Raw genomic sequence first — 14,269 nt, forward strand, 5'->3', positions numbered from 1 at the left:
ATTTTCCTTATTAGAAAGAGCAGTTTTGTCTCCAAGAATTTATTTTACTTGCCTGGATTCCTCCCATAAAAATGAGAGCTGGACATTTGATAATTAGGTCAACATTGTGATCTATTCTCTAATTGGAATTTGTTTGTCCCACACAATATGCCTGATTTTCTTTGGGTCTGTGCTAGAAATAGGATTGTTCAGCCAATCTGGCTCTTTCTGCCTCTTTTATCATTCGTGTCCTCCAGCTGATTATCTTTCAGATTTTATTTCCCAGAGTTCTTGCAGTTCTTAATATTTTTCTTGTTTTTCTTATTGAGCTATGTAAAATTGAATAAGGCATAGCCAGTATGACCTAATCAATAGTGTGTAAATTGGGGGGAGTGATTGGAAGTTGGAGGAAGAGACAACATCATTTTTTGTTGTTGTTGTTGTTAAAAAAAAAATCCCACAGGGTGTCTATAGTTAAAACTCAACTTAACTAGGCTCTTTTCCCACCGTATTTCAAAATTATATCCAAGTTTGCACTGTCACTCCCCAGTCTTCTCAGCTTTATTCATTTCTTTCTTTCCTATCCATGGAATATCTGTGTTTTTGATTGCTTTCTCTAAACTATACAAATGTAGATTTTTCAGGCAGTATCTCATTTTGCTGTTTTGATTCAGCTGTGCATTTTGATGAGTTTTGCCACCATATCCTGCCCATATTTCTGTAACTGTCAGGTTATTTTTTTTTTTTTTTTTGATCATTTCACCATCCTTTTGGGTATTTGCAACATCTCCCAATTAGATCTGTGGAATTAATTTCTGCGTTTGTTATTCACCTTTCCAGATCACCCATGCAAATGCTAAATTAAATGCGACATGTTCGTAGGTGCCATTACATTCCCAGATTAATAATTATCCTGTGTTAATGGATTCATGATGTTTTGATTGGAGAATTCTGACCCCAGTTTCTCTCCTACTCTTCAGTGGACGATCGATCATTATGTAGCTTTTATTTGTATATTTTCCAAGATTTAGAAACCCACATCATCATACAAAAATAATCTGAGGTGTATTTTGATTTAGATGCTCTGTCAGATAAGGTCTAGTCAGGAAATATAAACCACTTTTAATCTTTCAATAGAAGGAATAATATAGCACAGGAAGCCATATTTTAGGTTTGTTATATTCTAGTATTGTTACATAGGTGACGGTAAAACTGAGAAGCCAAAGAGGTGAGAGTACAGCAACCCAGAGGTTGGCGATGGCTGAAAGCTTGTCCTACCCCCAGACCAGAGAGATCACAGAAGGTGGAGGTGTTACTAGAGCTCAGAGCTGGGGCTGCTGGGCAGAGCCGGAAGCTCTGCAGAGGCTGTCTGGTGGGAGCTGGGAGCACATAGGCCAGGATTGCCTGTTAGAGCTGGATGCAGAGAAATAAACACTAAGATGCCACCTTGGGCAGGGAGAGGAAAGGATAAACAGCTTCCTTCCTCCTCCTGCTTCAAACTTTCTAGGCTCCCATTGGCTGATCCTACCTGGAAGCCAGTTGGCAAGAAATTCAGTCCCCAGATATGCAGGTTAGAGCAGGCAAAGTGCAGAGTGGATCTGAGAGCAGAGACAAATGACCAACATGGATGTGCTGTGAAAGCTGGTACAAAGTCCTTTATGTGTTTCAATGAACTTGCCAAATTCAAGAGCACCATCACCTGCCTCTTTAGTCCCTTCTGGACACACTGCTAGGCTGGTCTTCCAAAAATACTATTTTCACCTTTGCACAATGACCCTTACTTCTTGCCTCATCAAGCTTGAGCTCTTCAGGACTTTCCTCACCTGGATTTTCCTCGCCAACTCAGATCTAGATTTAGTTAACGTTTGTTTTGGCCCAGTTCTTTGCCAGAAGGAAGGGAAGAGAAAAGGTAAAGTAATATTGGCTGACCACCTATTATGTGACAGATGCTGACCTAGGAACTTTGTATACTTTCTCATATGATTGAATTCTCAGGTATTACTCTCATTTTTAGGTAGCATACTGAGACTTAGCAAGGTAAGGTAACTGTTCCAAGGTGACATAGTCTGGCTAGAACTGGAGACAGGTATCCTTCTGACACCAAATCTTGTTTCCACTATGCTGTATCACCTTCCTGGTTTATTGATGCTTGGAGAAAAGAAGTGATTTATTAAAGTTCACATGCTTGGTAAGCACTACCTGACAACTCAATCCATCTGTTTTGGATTTAGAAGATTTTCCTAGGAGTCATATTTGAGCAAGATCCTATTCACTGATCCTTAGTGCAAGTCCTGCTGTCTCCATGGTGTTTCCTCCTACCTGGAAATCCAGCATCAAGCTCTCCTTTCTTTGAACTTCTCTGACACTTACACCACTTAAATATATGGAGTCACTTGGTTCTCTAAGTGCTTCATGTAAGGGACATAATTTCTGGAGTCAAGATGTATATAGTATGACCAACCACTTCTTATATATTTCCACTGTCTCTCTCTATAAAATCTCATTCTAGTGACTCAGTTAACATTTCACGATTTACTCTCAACCTGTATTCAGGAGCATGTTAAGTGCCTTGCAGTTTAGACAGAGAAATACTTCTCAGGGGTGATTTTTAACCTTTCCGTGTGCGTAAGGATCACCCAGGGGTAGTGTTAAAATGCAGATTTTGACTCAGGAGATCTGGGGTAAGGCCTAGAGTTCTGATGATTTATTTTTTTCATTCTGATATTTGTATTTTATTTCTTTTTTTTATTGAAGTGTGGTTGGTTTACAATGTTGTGTTCATTTCTGCTGTACAGCAAAGTGATTCAGTTATACATATGTACATTGTTTCTTATATTCTTTTCCACTATGGTTTATCACAGGGTATTGAACATAGTTCCCTGTGCTATACAGTAGGACCTTGTTGTTTATCCATTCTATATATTATAGTTTGCATCTGCTAACCCTAAATTCCCAGTCCTTCCCTCCCCCACTCCCCTACCTCCTTGGCAACCACAAGTCTGCCCTCTGTGTCTGTGAGTCTGTTTCTGCTTCATAGATAGGTTCGTTTCATATTTTAGATTCCACGTGTAAGTGACGTCATATGATATTTGTCTTTCTGTGTCTGACTTACTTCGCTCAGTAGGACAATCTCTAGGTCCATCCATGTTGCTGCAAATGGCATTATTTCATTCTTTTTTATGGCTGAGTAGTATCCCATTGTGTATATGTACCACATCTTTATCTACTCATCGGTCAATGGACGTTTGGCTGTTTTCATGTCTTGGCTTTGTGAATAGTGCTGCTGTGAACATAGGGGCGCATGTGACCTTTTGAATTATAGTTTTGTCCGGATATATGCCCAGGAGTGGGATTGCTGGATCATTTGGCAACTCTAGTTTTAGTTTTTTGAGGAACCTCCATACTGTTCTCCAGAGTGGCTGCACCAATTTACATTCCCACCAACAGGGTAGGAGGGGTCCCTTTTCTCCACACCCCCTCCAGCATTTGTTATTTGTAGACTTTTTAATGATGGCCGTTCTGACTGATGTGAGCTGGCACCTCGTAGTAGTTTTGATTTGCGTCCCTTTAATAATTCTGCTGATGTTGTTACTCCTGGAACCACACTGTGAGTGAGTCTAAACCACAAATTTACACCTCAGAAGCAGCTGACAACCTACCGAGGACACTTATCATGACGGCCATGATGAACACATGCTCGAATCTGGGAAACTGGGATGAATGGCCAATCAAATGAAGGTTCCTAATGTTGGAAGATGAGAAAGTGAGAGTCAATATATATTAATGAGAATAAATTTGATGTGTGCGGGGCTGCACAAAGTATTGTATGGTAAGGATTTGCTGTCTTTGAAAGCAGAGTTCTTACCGTCTATTGCCATTTTAACATTTTACTTGAGGGAAGGGTGGCTGCAGGAAATGGGAGGAGTGGTGGCCTCTGAGGTGTTCGTGAAAGGGAGAAAGAGGAGGCTGTTCTTGGGCTCAGCTCTGACTTAGTGGCCTCCAAAGGAGACCAGCAAAGTTTTCTTCTCCATCTTAGTTTGGGGAATATATTGGGAGAGGCCTTTGATGTGCTATGATATCCTGAGTTTCTCGTTCTCTTTTGCGAAGTCCTAGCTGGACCATAGGGCAGAAGAAATCACTCTTAAGAGAGGAAGGAGGATAACTGGTGAGGTATCAATATATGTACATATGTGTACACACACACACAGTCTGCTTTTAGTGTGCAGGAGACTGATGTATGGGACTTAGCAGGGCCTCCCCACTTAGTCACCTCTCCTGGCGACCATGGGCAGGTGTGCTGGTCCCCTAAGGTCATGGGGTGGCACTGCTCTGAGCACATTGTTGACTGCCTCTTGGAGAAGAATGGGAAGATGGGCACTTATCCTTCCACATCGCTTCCTCCTGGGTCTAAGGAAAGTGTGCTGCGATGCCTCCTTGATTGTTAGACTCAAACTGAACATTTTAATAGGGATCGAAGAAGTTTACCTGAGGTACTGGCTAGAATCATTCCTACTTCCATTTTCAAAAATCAATACTGTATTTTCTGTAATTCAATCTTCCCATCTTTCTCCCAAATCCTTGTTTATGATTAAAAAAAAAAATCATTACTGCCTTTGTCAGACATTTAACTGTCTGTAATCCATACCATCTGCTGCAGATTTTTCTATTTTATTTTAGGATTTTAATGAAGTATTTTATTTGTCCATATCATGTCTCTTATACTAAGCATTATGCCTAAGACTCAGCTCACATTTCCTCAAACCATCTGGAAGAGGATCGGAGCAATCTCTTGTACATTGCTGATTTTGGAACTGGATCTGACTTTTGAGGGAAGATTTGTACAATTTTCCAAAATTTGTACGATTTCTTGATGATGCTCTAGAATGTCCTTGCCCATTGCTTAAATTTTATTCAGGATGTGGTCTTCCGTACTTACCAAATGATAGCAATTTTTATTGACCTTAATTTTTTGGGTGGTCATATTTGAAATACATTGGGGTGAAGGAGTGGGGTAGAAAGAGAGAATCCTGGTAGAAATAAATAGTAAGTGTAAAATATTACCACTCTCTTCTCCTATCTCCTATTAAACTTTAGGAATTGCTGATTTGAATTTGGCTAAGTACATTGCTTCTCTACTCTCTTCTAGAAAAGACTGTAAGCTCCACTAGGGTTGAGATCCTGTATTTTCATTTGTGCCTCTAGTACTTGGCACGTAAGTGCTCAGTAAATACTGATAAATGAATTGGTGAATGACTTTGTCTGATTGAATTCTCCAAAGGACTGGCGAGGAGGTGCAGGCCAATCTTTTCCTCCATAAAGTGAAGGTCAGTGCCCCTAAAGTTAATATTTTGGTTCCTTTCTATTTTGTTCCTTCCTATCTTTACATCTACATATAAGCTCAGATATTACATTTCTATATGGAGAGATCCTATACAGAAACACAGACTTGATTTATAATTTCCGTGTTTTAGTCAATCATCTCACCTCAGAAGGTAGAGGGAACTGCAGAGGGAGACAGATAGGGTGTCAGAAAGAACACAGGCTGGGAATTAAACAGAAGTGGCTTTGAGTGCTGGCCTCCCTTCTTTCCAGTGATGGAACGCCGAGCACGTTACTAGTGCTCTGAGTCTATAAAATGCAGACAATAATGAAGTACAAATGCGGTAACTTATATTGGCTTAAGAAGGCCTCCAAGGCCCTGCCTGACCTGGCCCCCATTCTTCTTTTCTCCCTAAATGTCACCCACACTGCCCTTAGTTCTTTAAAAGCTCTAAGCTCCTACCCACTTACCATAGGGTCTTTGCATCTGTAATTTCCTCTGCCATCCACACTTTTTATCTCATACGTTCTTACTCATGCTTCAAGGCTCAGCCAGATTCCCTGATCTCACTCAAGTAAGTCAGATCCCCATGGAAGGTGTATTCTGACTTTGTAAGACTTTCCATAATTGTCATTAAGTAATAATTGTGTCATAATTGGTTCAATTCCTCCTACACTTTCCACCCATGAGAATGTAAGCTCCGTGAGGGCAGAGATCATGCCTGTATTACTTGTCTTATATATGCAGTGTTTAGCAGAGTGCCTGGCACAAGTAGTTTAATAAATATTGTTGGATGAATGAATGAATGAAATGTTACTAATAAAATCAAAAAACAAACTAGGAGCACAATAATTTTTATTTCTATCCCACCCTCCCAATTGCCTTCTTTTCTGCAACTCTGCATGGGAGAGTAAGAAAACAAAGCACTCATGATTTGAATGGGTGCATCATGACCTCCTTCCGCTGCCTGAAAATTTCTCCCTTGGTCATCCCTCTAAGTCCATAATTCTCAAGCCTCACTTTGCACCAGATTTCGCTGGGAAGCTTTATAAAACTGCAGTTGACGTTGCAATCATAATAGGGTGTAGGGTCTGCAAATCAGCATTTTAAAATGCTTTCCAGGTGATTCTAATGTGTAGCCAGGGTTGAAAACCACTGCTTACGTAAGGAATTATTTTAAAGACTTGATGAAATTCAAGAATGTCTGTGTCGTAGAAAGTCATGGTGTGTCTGTTGGAGTGAATTAAACACCTTAGCATCTACTAGCACTTTTGCACCAACTGATCACATGGCCTTTGGAGAAAGGGAGGAAGGAGAGAATCCTCATCGGACCGGTAAATCATCAGATATCAGGAAATGTCCTAAATGGGTACCAGCCCACAGTGGGCATAAGCAGGTGGAATCCTGCAAAGACTAACCTCATCTTCTCAACTTTGCCAGTATACAGGCTTTGCCCAGATACACCATGTTGTTATTTCCATGGAGTGAATCACACCAGGCTTGTCCTGGATGTGCCTTTTCCTAGATGAAAAAGTGCTGGGATGGGTTTCTGGCGTGGGAACAGCTTCAAGGACATTGCCCCCAGAAGATGCTATAGAGGAGAGGGGTCTAAATGTGCTATGGGACAGGATTTTGGAAGCCACTTGGCAAAGATGATGGAAAAGAGCCAGCAAGCTTTGGCTTCAAAGAATGAATTTGTAGTCTGATTAACTCAGTGACAAGAACAAGGACGCAGATACACAGAATGGACTGGAGAACTCGAGGTTTGGGAGGGGGCGGGGGGTGAAGGGGAAGCTGAGACGAAGCAAGAGAGTAGCACAGACATATCTATACTACCAACTGTAAAATAGATAGTCAGTGGGAAGTTGTTGTATAACAAAGGGAGTTCAACTCGAGGATGGAAGATGCCTTAGAGGACTGGGGCGGGGAGGGTGGGGGGGACTCGAGGGGGGGGAGTCAAGGAAGGGAGGGAATACGGGGATATGTGTATAAAAACAGATGATTGAACCTGGTGTACCCCGCCCCCACAAAAAAAAAAAAATTAGCACAGCTCATTTGGAAAAAAAAAAAAATTAAAAAAAAAAAAAGGAAAATAGAAAAAATGTAGAATAATAATTTGGAGCAAAAAGCTCTCTGGTGTAGTATAAACACTAAATAGTAGGACTCTGTTAAAGCAGGGGTTAGCGGACTATGGCCTGTAGTCCAAAGCCTGCCTGTGGCCTGTTTTTGTATCACGGGAGAGATGAAAATGGTTTTTACATTTTCAAATGGTTAAAAAATAATCAAAATGAGAATAATATTTCATGACCCATGAAAATTACATGAAATGCAAATATCAGTGTTCATAGATAAAATGTTACGGGAACATAGCCATGCTTATTGTTTTCGTATTGCTTGTGGCTGCTTCTGTTCTACAAGGGCAGAGTTGAGCCATGGTGACAGGCTGTGTAGCCCACGAAGCCTAAAATATTAACTCTCTGGCCCTTCGCAGAAAAAGTTTGCTGACTCCTCTGTTAAAGAATCAGAAGAGGAGCTGGATAGAAGGGTGAAAAGAGGCGAGGGAGACAAGAGAAAGGAGGATACAATTATCATTTTGATGATTGTTTTCTAAGTGGCAGGCAACCCTTAAGGTAGTCTGGGTCCCAGCAAAGCATGGATGCAACTTCAAATTAAGATCTTTGGAAAAGCACTTAATAATTAGACTCTTTGCAAAGTGAAAGCAGGGGTAGGGATCCACAAGAGAGAGTGTAGCATCTCTGGGCTAGTAACAAAGGCACTGTCACCTCTGGGCCTGGAGGGTTGAGGGAGGGGAGGAAGTTCCGGAATCCAGAAGGAAAGAGTTATATAGATAGGGCTGCCGGGAGAGCAGCAGTGACCTTCACTTGAAGGACACAGCCAGCCAGATAGGATAGAGAGAAGGAGAGAGACAGTGGCATCACTGTCCCACCCTCACCCTTCTCCCTTCCTGCAGTCTCCTGCTGGGGCAGGAGCCTGTTGCACCCAACAAGGGAGTTTTTTGAGGAATATCATCCAGGCCAGTCTCCTGGGCAGAAAGGGGGCTAGTGAAGGATGCAAGGGGATCTCAAGGGGCACACAGAACATATCCTGCCCAGCTGGGTACCGCTGTCTTCACTGGGCCCCACTTGCCCACAGATGAGGCAAGTTAGGTTTAGTCAGGTTAAATAGTGTCCCTCATTAAAGCCTGGACTAGAATTTGAACCCAGACACTCTGATTCCAGAACTCACATTCCCTTAACCATCGTGTTATCCTGAGTTCAGATGGAAGGGACGTTAGAGGGAATCTAGTTTTACTCTCTCCCAGCTCAGGAATGGCTTCTTTGGGTGGTCCTTTGGCCACTACTTGACTATATGTCTACATGGGGACCAACCACAGTCTTGTGGTCACTTTTTCCCCACTAAAGGATCCCTCTGTGACTGCAAAGTTCTCCCTTGTATTGAATAAACCCAGGAGGTCACATTTACTAATTTAAAAAAATTACATCTATCTATATAGGTAGATAAGTAGATGGAAAATAGATAGATAGAAACAAACATACACAGACATTTGAATCTCCAAGTGTTCTTCTTTATCCACTGTCCCATGTTTTTCTTTTCAGAGTTACTCAAAAGATTCTTCCATTTTTGTTTTCCTTTCTATGGCCCTCGTGGTGTCCTTGTCTGGATTCAGGGGTGTGATATTTTTTCTGTGGATACTCCCTCTTCCAGCCAGATGGTCACTTCTCATAGCCTTCTTCTTCATTCAAAGTCACAGCCTTTGATGAAAAGAACTCGGGATACAAGTTTTTCTTTTCAAGGACTGAGCTCTTAAAATTCATGGAAGGTACATTACGAGGTCTTTTGGTGGCTGCTCTGTTCTGTGTGAATCAGTGGAAGCGGGTGGTGGTCAGGAAGAGTGATGCAGCTTGGCAGGCTTTGCACTGTGTCTCACACACACTGCAGGAAGAAGGCTCACCTTGTGAATGGCCACATCAGGCGCACAGAGAGGCCTTTGACATGCCACAGTGCGAGTGCATGCTGGGCACCCTTCTGTGTTGGATGTGGTAACAGGATACCTGAAACCTGCTGGTGCTCATGAGCCCTTATTGTTTCATGGAACACAGGATGTGGCTTCTTTCTCAGGATAAATCTAGGACTTAATGAAGCTCCGTAGACTCTGATGATGTTGGTGATTGTGATGATAAAAGCAAAGTTTCCTGAACGCTTAATCCTTGAAAAACCAGGGATAGCTGTCAGTCTTTACCATTTGCCTCCAAAGTATCCTTTTTATGCTTTCATATTTTTAAGTCATTTTATGAGTAATTTACAGAAGTAAAATCAGAGAAAAACAACGTTATCAGTGTGAAAAACACCTTTAGTAGAAATTTTAGTTAAAAAGTTCAATATAGCAAATCCCAATTTTGTATTCCATGTTTTCCTGGTGTAGAAGGCACATGCACCCAAAATGGACAACTTCCTTTGAACACTCTTAACTGGTCATTGACTGTCATGCGTGATTCTGGAACATATTTGTCTTGTAAATCTGATTCCAGGTTTCAAATACATCTCTAAAAGTTTTAGCTTATCATTGCTTCTGATTTTATCTTCTTGCAGTTAACATCAAAATAGAATACTTTTGAAAACTTTGATGGATCATAATTTTGAGAGGACAACCATCTTTGCTCCATAATTGAAACATTTCAGATTTATAAACATGAATTAGAGTGATAAGTAGAATTGTTTTGATATTTACATTATCTGCTTTCTTTCATCCACCCTTTTATATATACCTGCCTTGTCCACTCATGACTCATATCAAGCAAAATTTTGGTGTACAGTCATCATAAAGATGAAAGAATATTGTAGTTCATCTTTTTAGCAAAACATTGCATGATAAAGTTCTTACTGAGTGACTAACTCATTGAGAACACTGCATTTCCTTTTTAACTTTAGAAATATAGTATAAACTCAATGATTTTAGAGTTTGAGAAAATTCACCTAGGATATCGTCATCTGAAGACTCATAGTCTTAGATTTTACTTGCATGACATCTCTTTGTGTTAAGCTTCTGATTTAATAATTGTGAAACAACTTCCTCTGTAAACTTCCTTATTTTTGCCATTATGGGTAGAAAATAAAAATTATAAATTCTCAACGGTGTTAACCGAAAGATTTATAAAAAACAACAAAGATAGTATTCTCTGTCTTATCTTAATCCTTCAAAGGTACTGCAGTACTTGGGGAAAAGTGAAGGGTGATGTAATAGTGATGGTTTATTTCATTATTGCATCAACCTTTTAGGCAGCTGTATTATTTTTCCATTTCACATTATTTTAGTGTTTTTTAGCATAGTTGAGAATAATTGGCAAGTAATATCCAATAATGTCTGAGATGATGAATAGCAAGGTGTTTTAAGATGCAGGAAAAATAAAATTGCTAAGATCCCATAATGTATCTTAAATTTATAAAAATTCAAGATACGAGTTTCATTCTGTTTTTTAAAAAGCAGATTATTTCTTTGTTCTTTGGAAGAGTTCTAAGAAAGAGTAAAGGCAATAAAACATTAATTCCTACAAATAGAACTGCTCAAAAGTGAAACTCTAAAGCTGAAATGAAGTCCCATGATCCCTGATGTCATGCTGACAGTTAATACGTGTTAGGTCCCATGCTAAAAAATGTATGAACATGACCAAAACCAGTTAATGGATCAAAAAAATAATAGAGGTTAACTGTGGGATGGTGAAAAGATTCTGGAAATGGATAGTGGCGATGGTTACACAAAAATGTGAATGTGCTTAATGCCATTGACTTGTACACTTAAAAATGGTTAAAATGATAAAGTTTATGTTGTGTATATTTTACCACAATAAGAAATAATGTTGATATTTAAAGGTATGAGATAGTATACATATTTAGAATTATCTTTCCATTACCCACCTTGCAAAAAACAATTCCTTAGTCAGTCACTACAGTTGTATGAGTTAAAACTGTCCCTCTTCAGGTGGATGGGAAAGGCTTCAGAGACTAAGTAATTCACCCGACATCACACCTGGCACGTGGCAGAGAGACCCAGAACCTCACATGTAACCACCGCACCTGCTACTGCCTCTGTGAGGTGTGGCAAGTCAGGGGCCTGCTGTGGTCACGTGATGTGGAGGCTTTATACCCCTGTCTGTGCCACGCACTTCTTCTCTTTCCAGAGTCTTATTGCAGTCTGCGATTCCTTATCTACCTCTCGGAAGTCTCTTCTGATTTTTTTCAAGACACTTAGAAAAAAATCTTTACATGTAAAACCATATGCATTTTTGTCCAGAATAGCTTCTGGCACTCTCAGAAGAAAGCACACTCATGTCCCAAAGGCCAGAGGAAAACTGCTCCCCATTCCCAGCCCCTACCCTGTGCCTCCACTGGACTTGGCTCTGTGTTGCCTCCTTATGACTGGTCCTGACACTTTCCACCACCTGTAGTTGCCGTGCGTGTGACAGGTGGTAGTAATTCTCACTAATCTGTATCAGCTCCATAGATGTCAAACCCAATTTGCTATTGTGATGTATTTGAGGAAGGTAGTGTGTGATTAGTGGAATGGATGTTAGTGGAGTCGTTTCTGCCAGTTGGGTGATGCATTCTAAATATGTATACTATCTAAATATCTTTAAAAATGAAATACATAGATAAGCACTATTATTCTATTCAAATAAAAATCACATTGATGTGAATAAACAAAAAGAATATAAGTAGGCAGCAGAATAATTTCTATTACTTGAGTGGAAAATAAAATATTCATAGCTCAAAGATAAATTTATTTCAGCGTAAGGATGTTATTGGGGTAGAGCTGCAAGTGTCTTAGAGCTGTAGTTCCTGCCTGGACCAGCTGAGGGCAGTTGTTCTGGTGAGAAGGATTGTCTGTCCAGATTCTACTTATGATGCCTGGTGAGTGGTCATTTTGAGTAATGAGGAGAAAGACTATCTCTAGCATTCACAGGGCCCAGTTAGGCTGTAGGGTGACGTAAAGCACTCAGATAGTCTACTTACCGTTTTCCTTGAAGTGGGTCTAGGACCACCTTTCCAGATGCATGCTGGAAATGGCAGATTCCAGGGCCCCACCTGAGACCTACTGAGTCAGAAATTCCATAGGTGATTCTTTTTCACAGTAAGGCCTGAAAATCACTGCTCAGTTAACATCTCTTCAGGTGGGAGGAAGGAGTGGAAGACAATAGAAGGAACCAGACCGAGATGAAATGTCAGGATTTATGGGATTGTTATAGTACGCTGTAGGGTCTGATGTAGGATCCAGCAAATAGGGATTGAGAAGAGCAGTCAAAGAAAGAGATCTCTCAGGATGCTATTTACTAGCCTGGTTGAAAATGCAAAAAAGGGAAGCAGAGGTAAGCCATAAGATTACAGGATTGGGAACTGGGGAGGCCTGAGGCAGGAGAGGCACTGGATGGGGGACAGTGGACCTCACCATCAGGAGGGCTCAGGTCCACAGCGCAGGACCCGATAGGCTGGGGCTAAGTGCCGTACCGTCACAGTCATGAGACTTCCTCTGCCTGTCCTTGGCTTCAAGGTGAAACTCGCAAACTTTGTGTCCTGTCACATCTCTCTCTTGTGCCAAACAACAAGTAGTTGCAGTCTGAGGAGGTCCTGTTACACACCCAGCACCCAAGTTGTGGACATGGGGAGCTTTGCAGGGTAAGAGGCTTCCCGAGGGCTCAAAGAACAGACTTGCTTCATGGGGCCGATCAAAGTGAAGCCCATCCAGTGGACTTACTGGCCCATGTGGGGAAGAGCATTTCAAGTGGTGGGATCCGTGCCAGCAAAGCAAAGAGCGGGGTGAGGAAGAACTAAGCAGTTGGGAATCACTGGCATGTATATACATGCACGTGATGCAAGGCTGGAGAGGGCAGGCTTCTGAAGACTTTGTAAGTTTGGAATTTATCCTGAAGGCAATGGGGAGCCCTGGCAGGGTTTTAAGCTAGAGAATGACGTAATCAGATTTATTTTTAGCCTAAGAAGTGCTATAGCTGGGCTGGTTGCTTTGATCATATCAGTGACAAGAGAATCAGAAGTAGGGCAAGTTAGCTGCTTTTTCATTTGCTGCTCAGACAAAAAAAATACACATTTTGAGGACTTTGATGGTGCTTAGCTCCCTAAGTCATGTAGCCGGGTTCGTCCTCCATCATTCTACTTATACCCTACTATCCACCTTTTCTGATGACCTTTGAAAAGGAAACAACGATACTTCCTCTAACTCCAAGCAGAAAATGGGAAGGAATGTTCTTGGAATGAATTTATCTTTTGAAGTTTTCTCATATATTTTTCCAAAATTTGAAAACAGTTATTACAAACGGGGTGCAAATGTTTGTGGCTTTAAAAAGTTATTGATAACCCTACTTATTTTTGCAAAAAGAAACCCAAGAAAAATCAGGCAAAAACTAATGAAACTGGTTATTTACAGGGCTGAATGGGAACCAAGTGAGGGACCTCTCTTGGTACCTGTTGACTTGGTTTTGACTTTTGTGTTGATGGTTTATATTTCCAAAAAATAAAATTAAATTACCAAAAATGAAACAAAGATAGGTATAGAATTTAAACAGAAAAAAGGAGAATATCAAATAGATAAAAACATTGCAATAAGGGAAGTTATTCAAGTCACTTTTAAACACAGCATTCTGTGTACTCTCAATATGATTTTTTTCTAAGAAAAAATTAAATTGCAAAGACGTCTGGAATTTTACAGAAGCTGTTGGTCGTGGTAATTGTCTGGCCATCTTGAAACTGTTGAGTGTGTTGCAGGATCCAACAAATGAGTAAAAATACTGGGGGTGTTGGGAGCTTCGGTTCTTACTGTGGAGGAGGGAGATGTAAATACGTACTGGGATATGATGGTTCTTGTCTGAATAATTACTTTGATGGTTATGAAAGGGTAATTTTCTGAATTCCTTCCTCTTTCATTAGTTGGTTTTCTTCTGT

This window comes from Hippopotamus amphibius, chromosome 1 (genome assembly GCF_030028045.1).
Source record: "Hippopotamus amphibius kiboko isolate mHipAmp2 chromosome 1, mHipAmp2.hap2, whole genome shotgun sequence".
NCBI classification, from domain to species: domain Eukaryota; kingdom Metazoa; phylum Chordata; class Mammalia; order Artiodactyla; family Hippopotamidae; genus Hippopotamus; species Hippopotamus amphibius.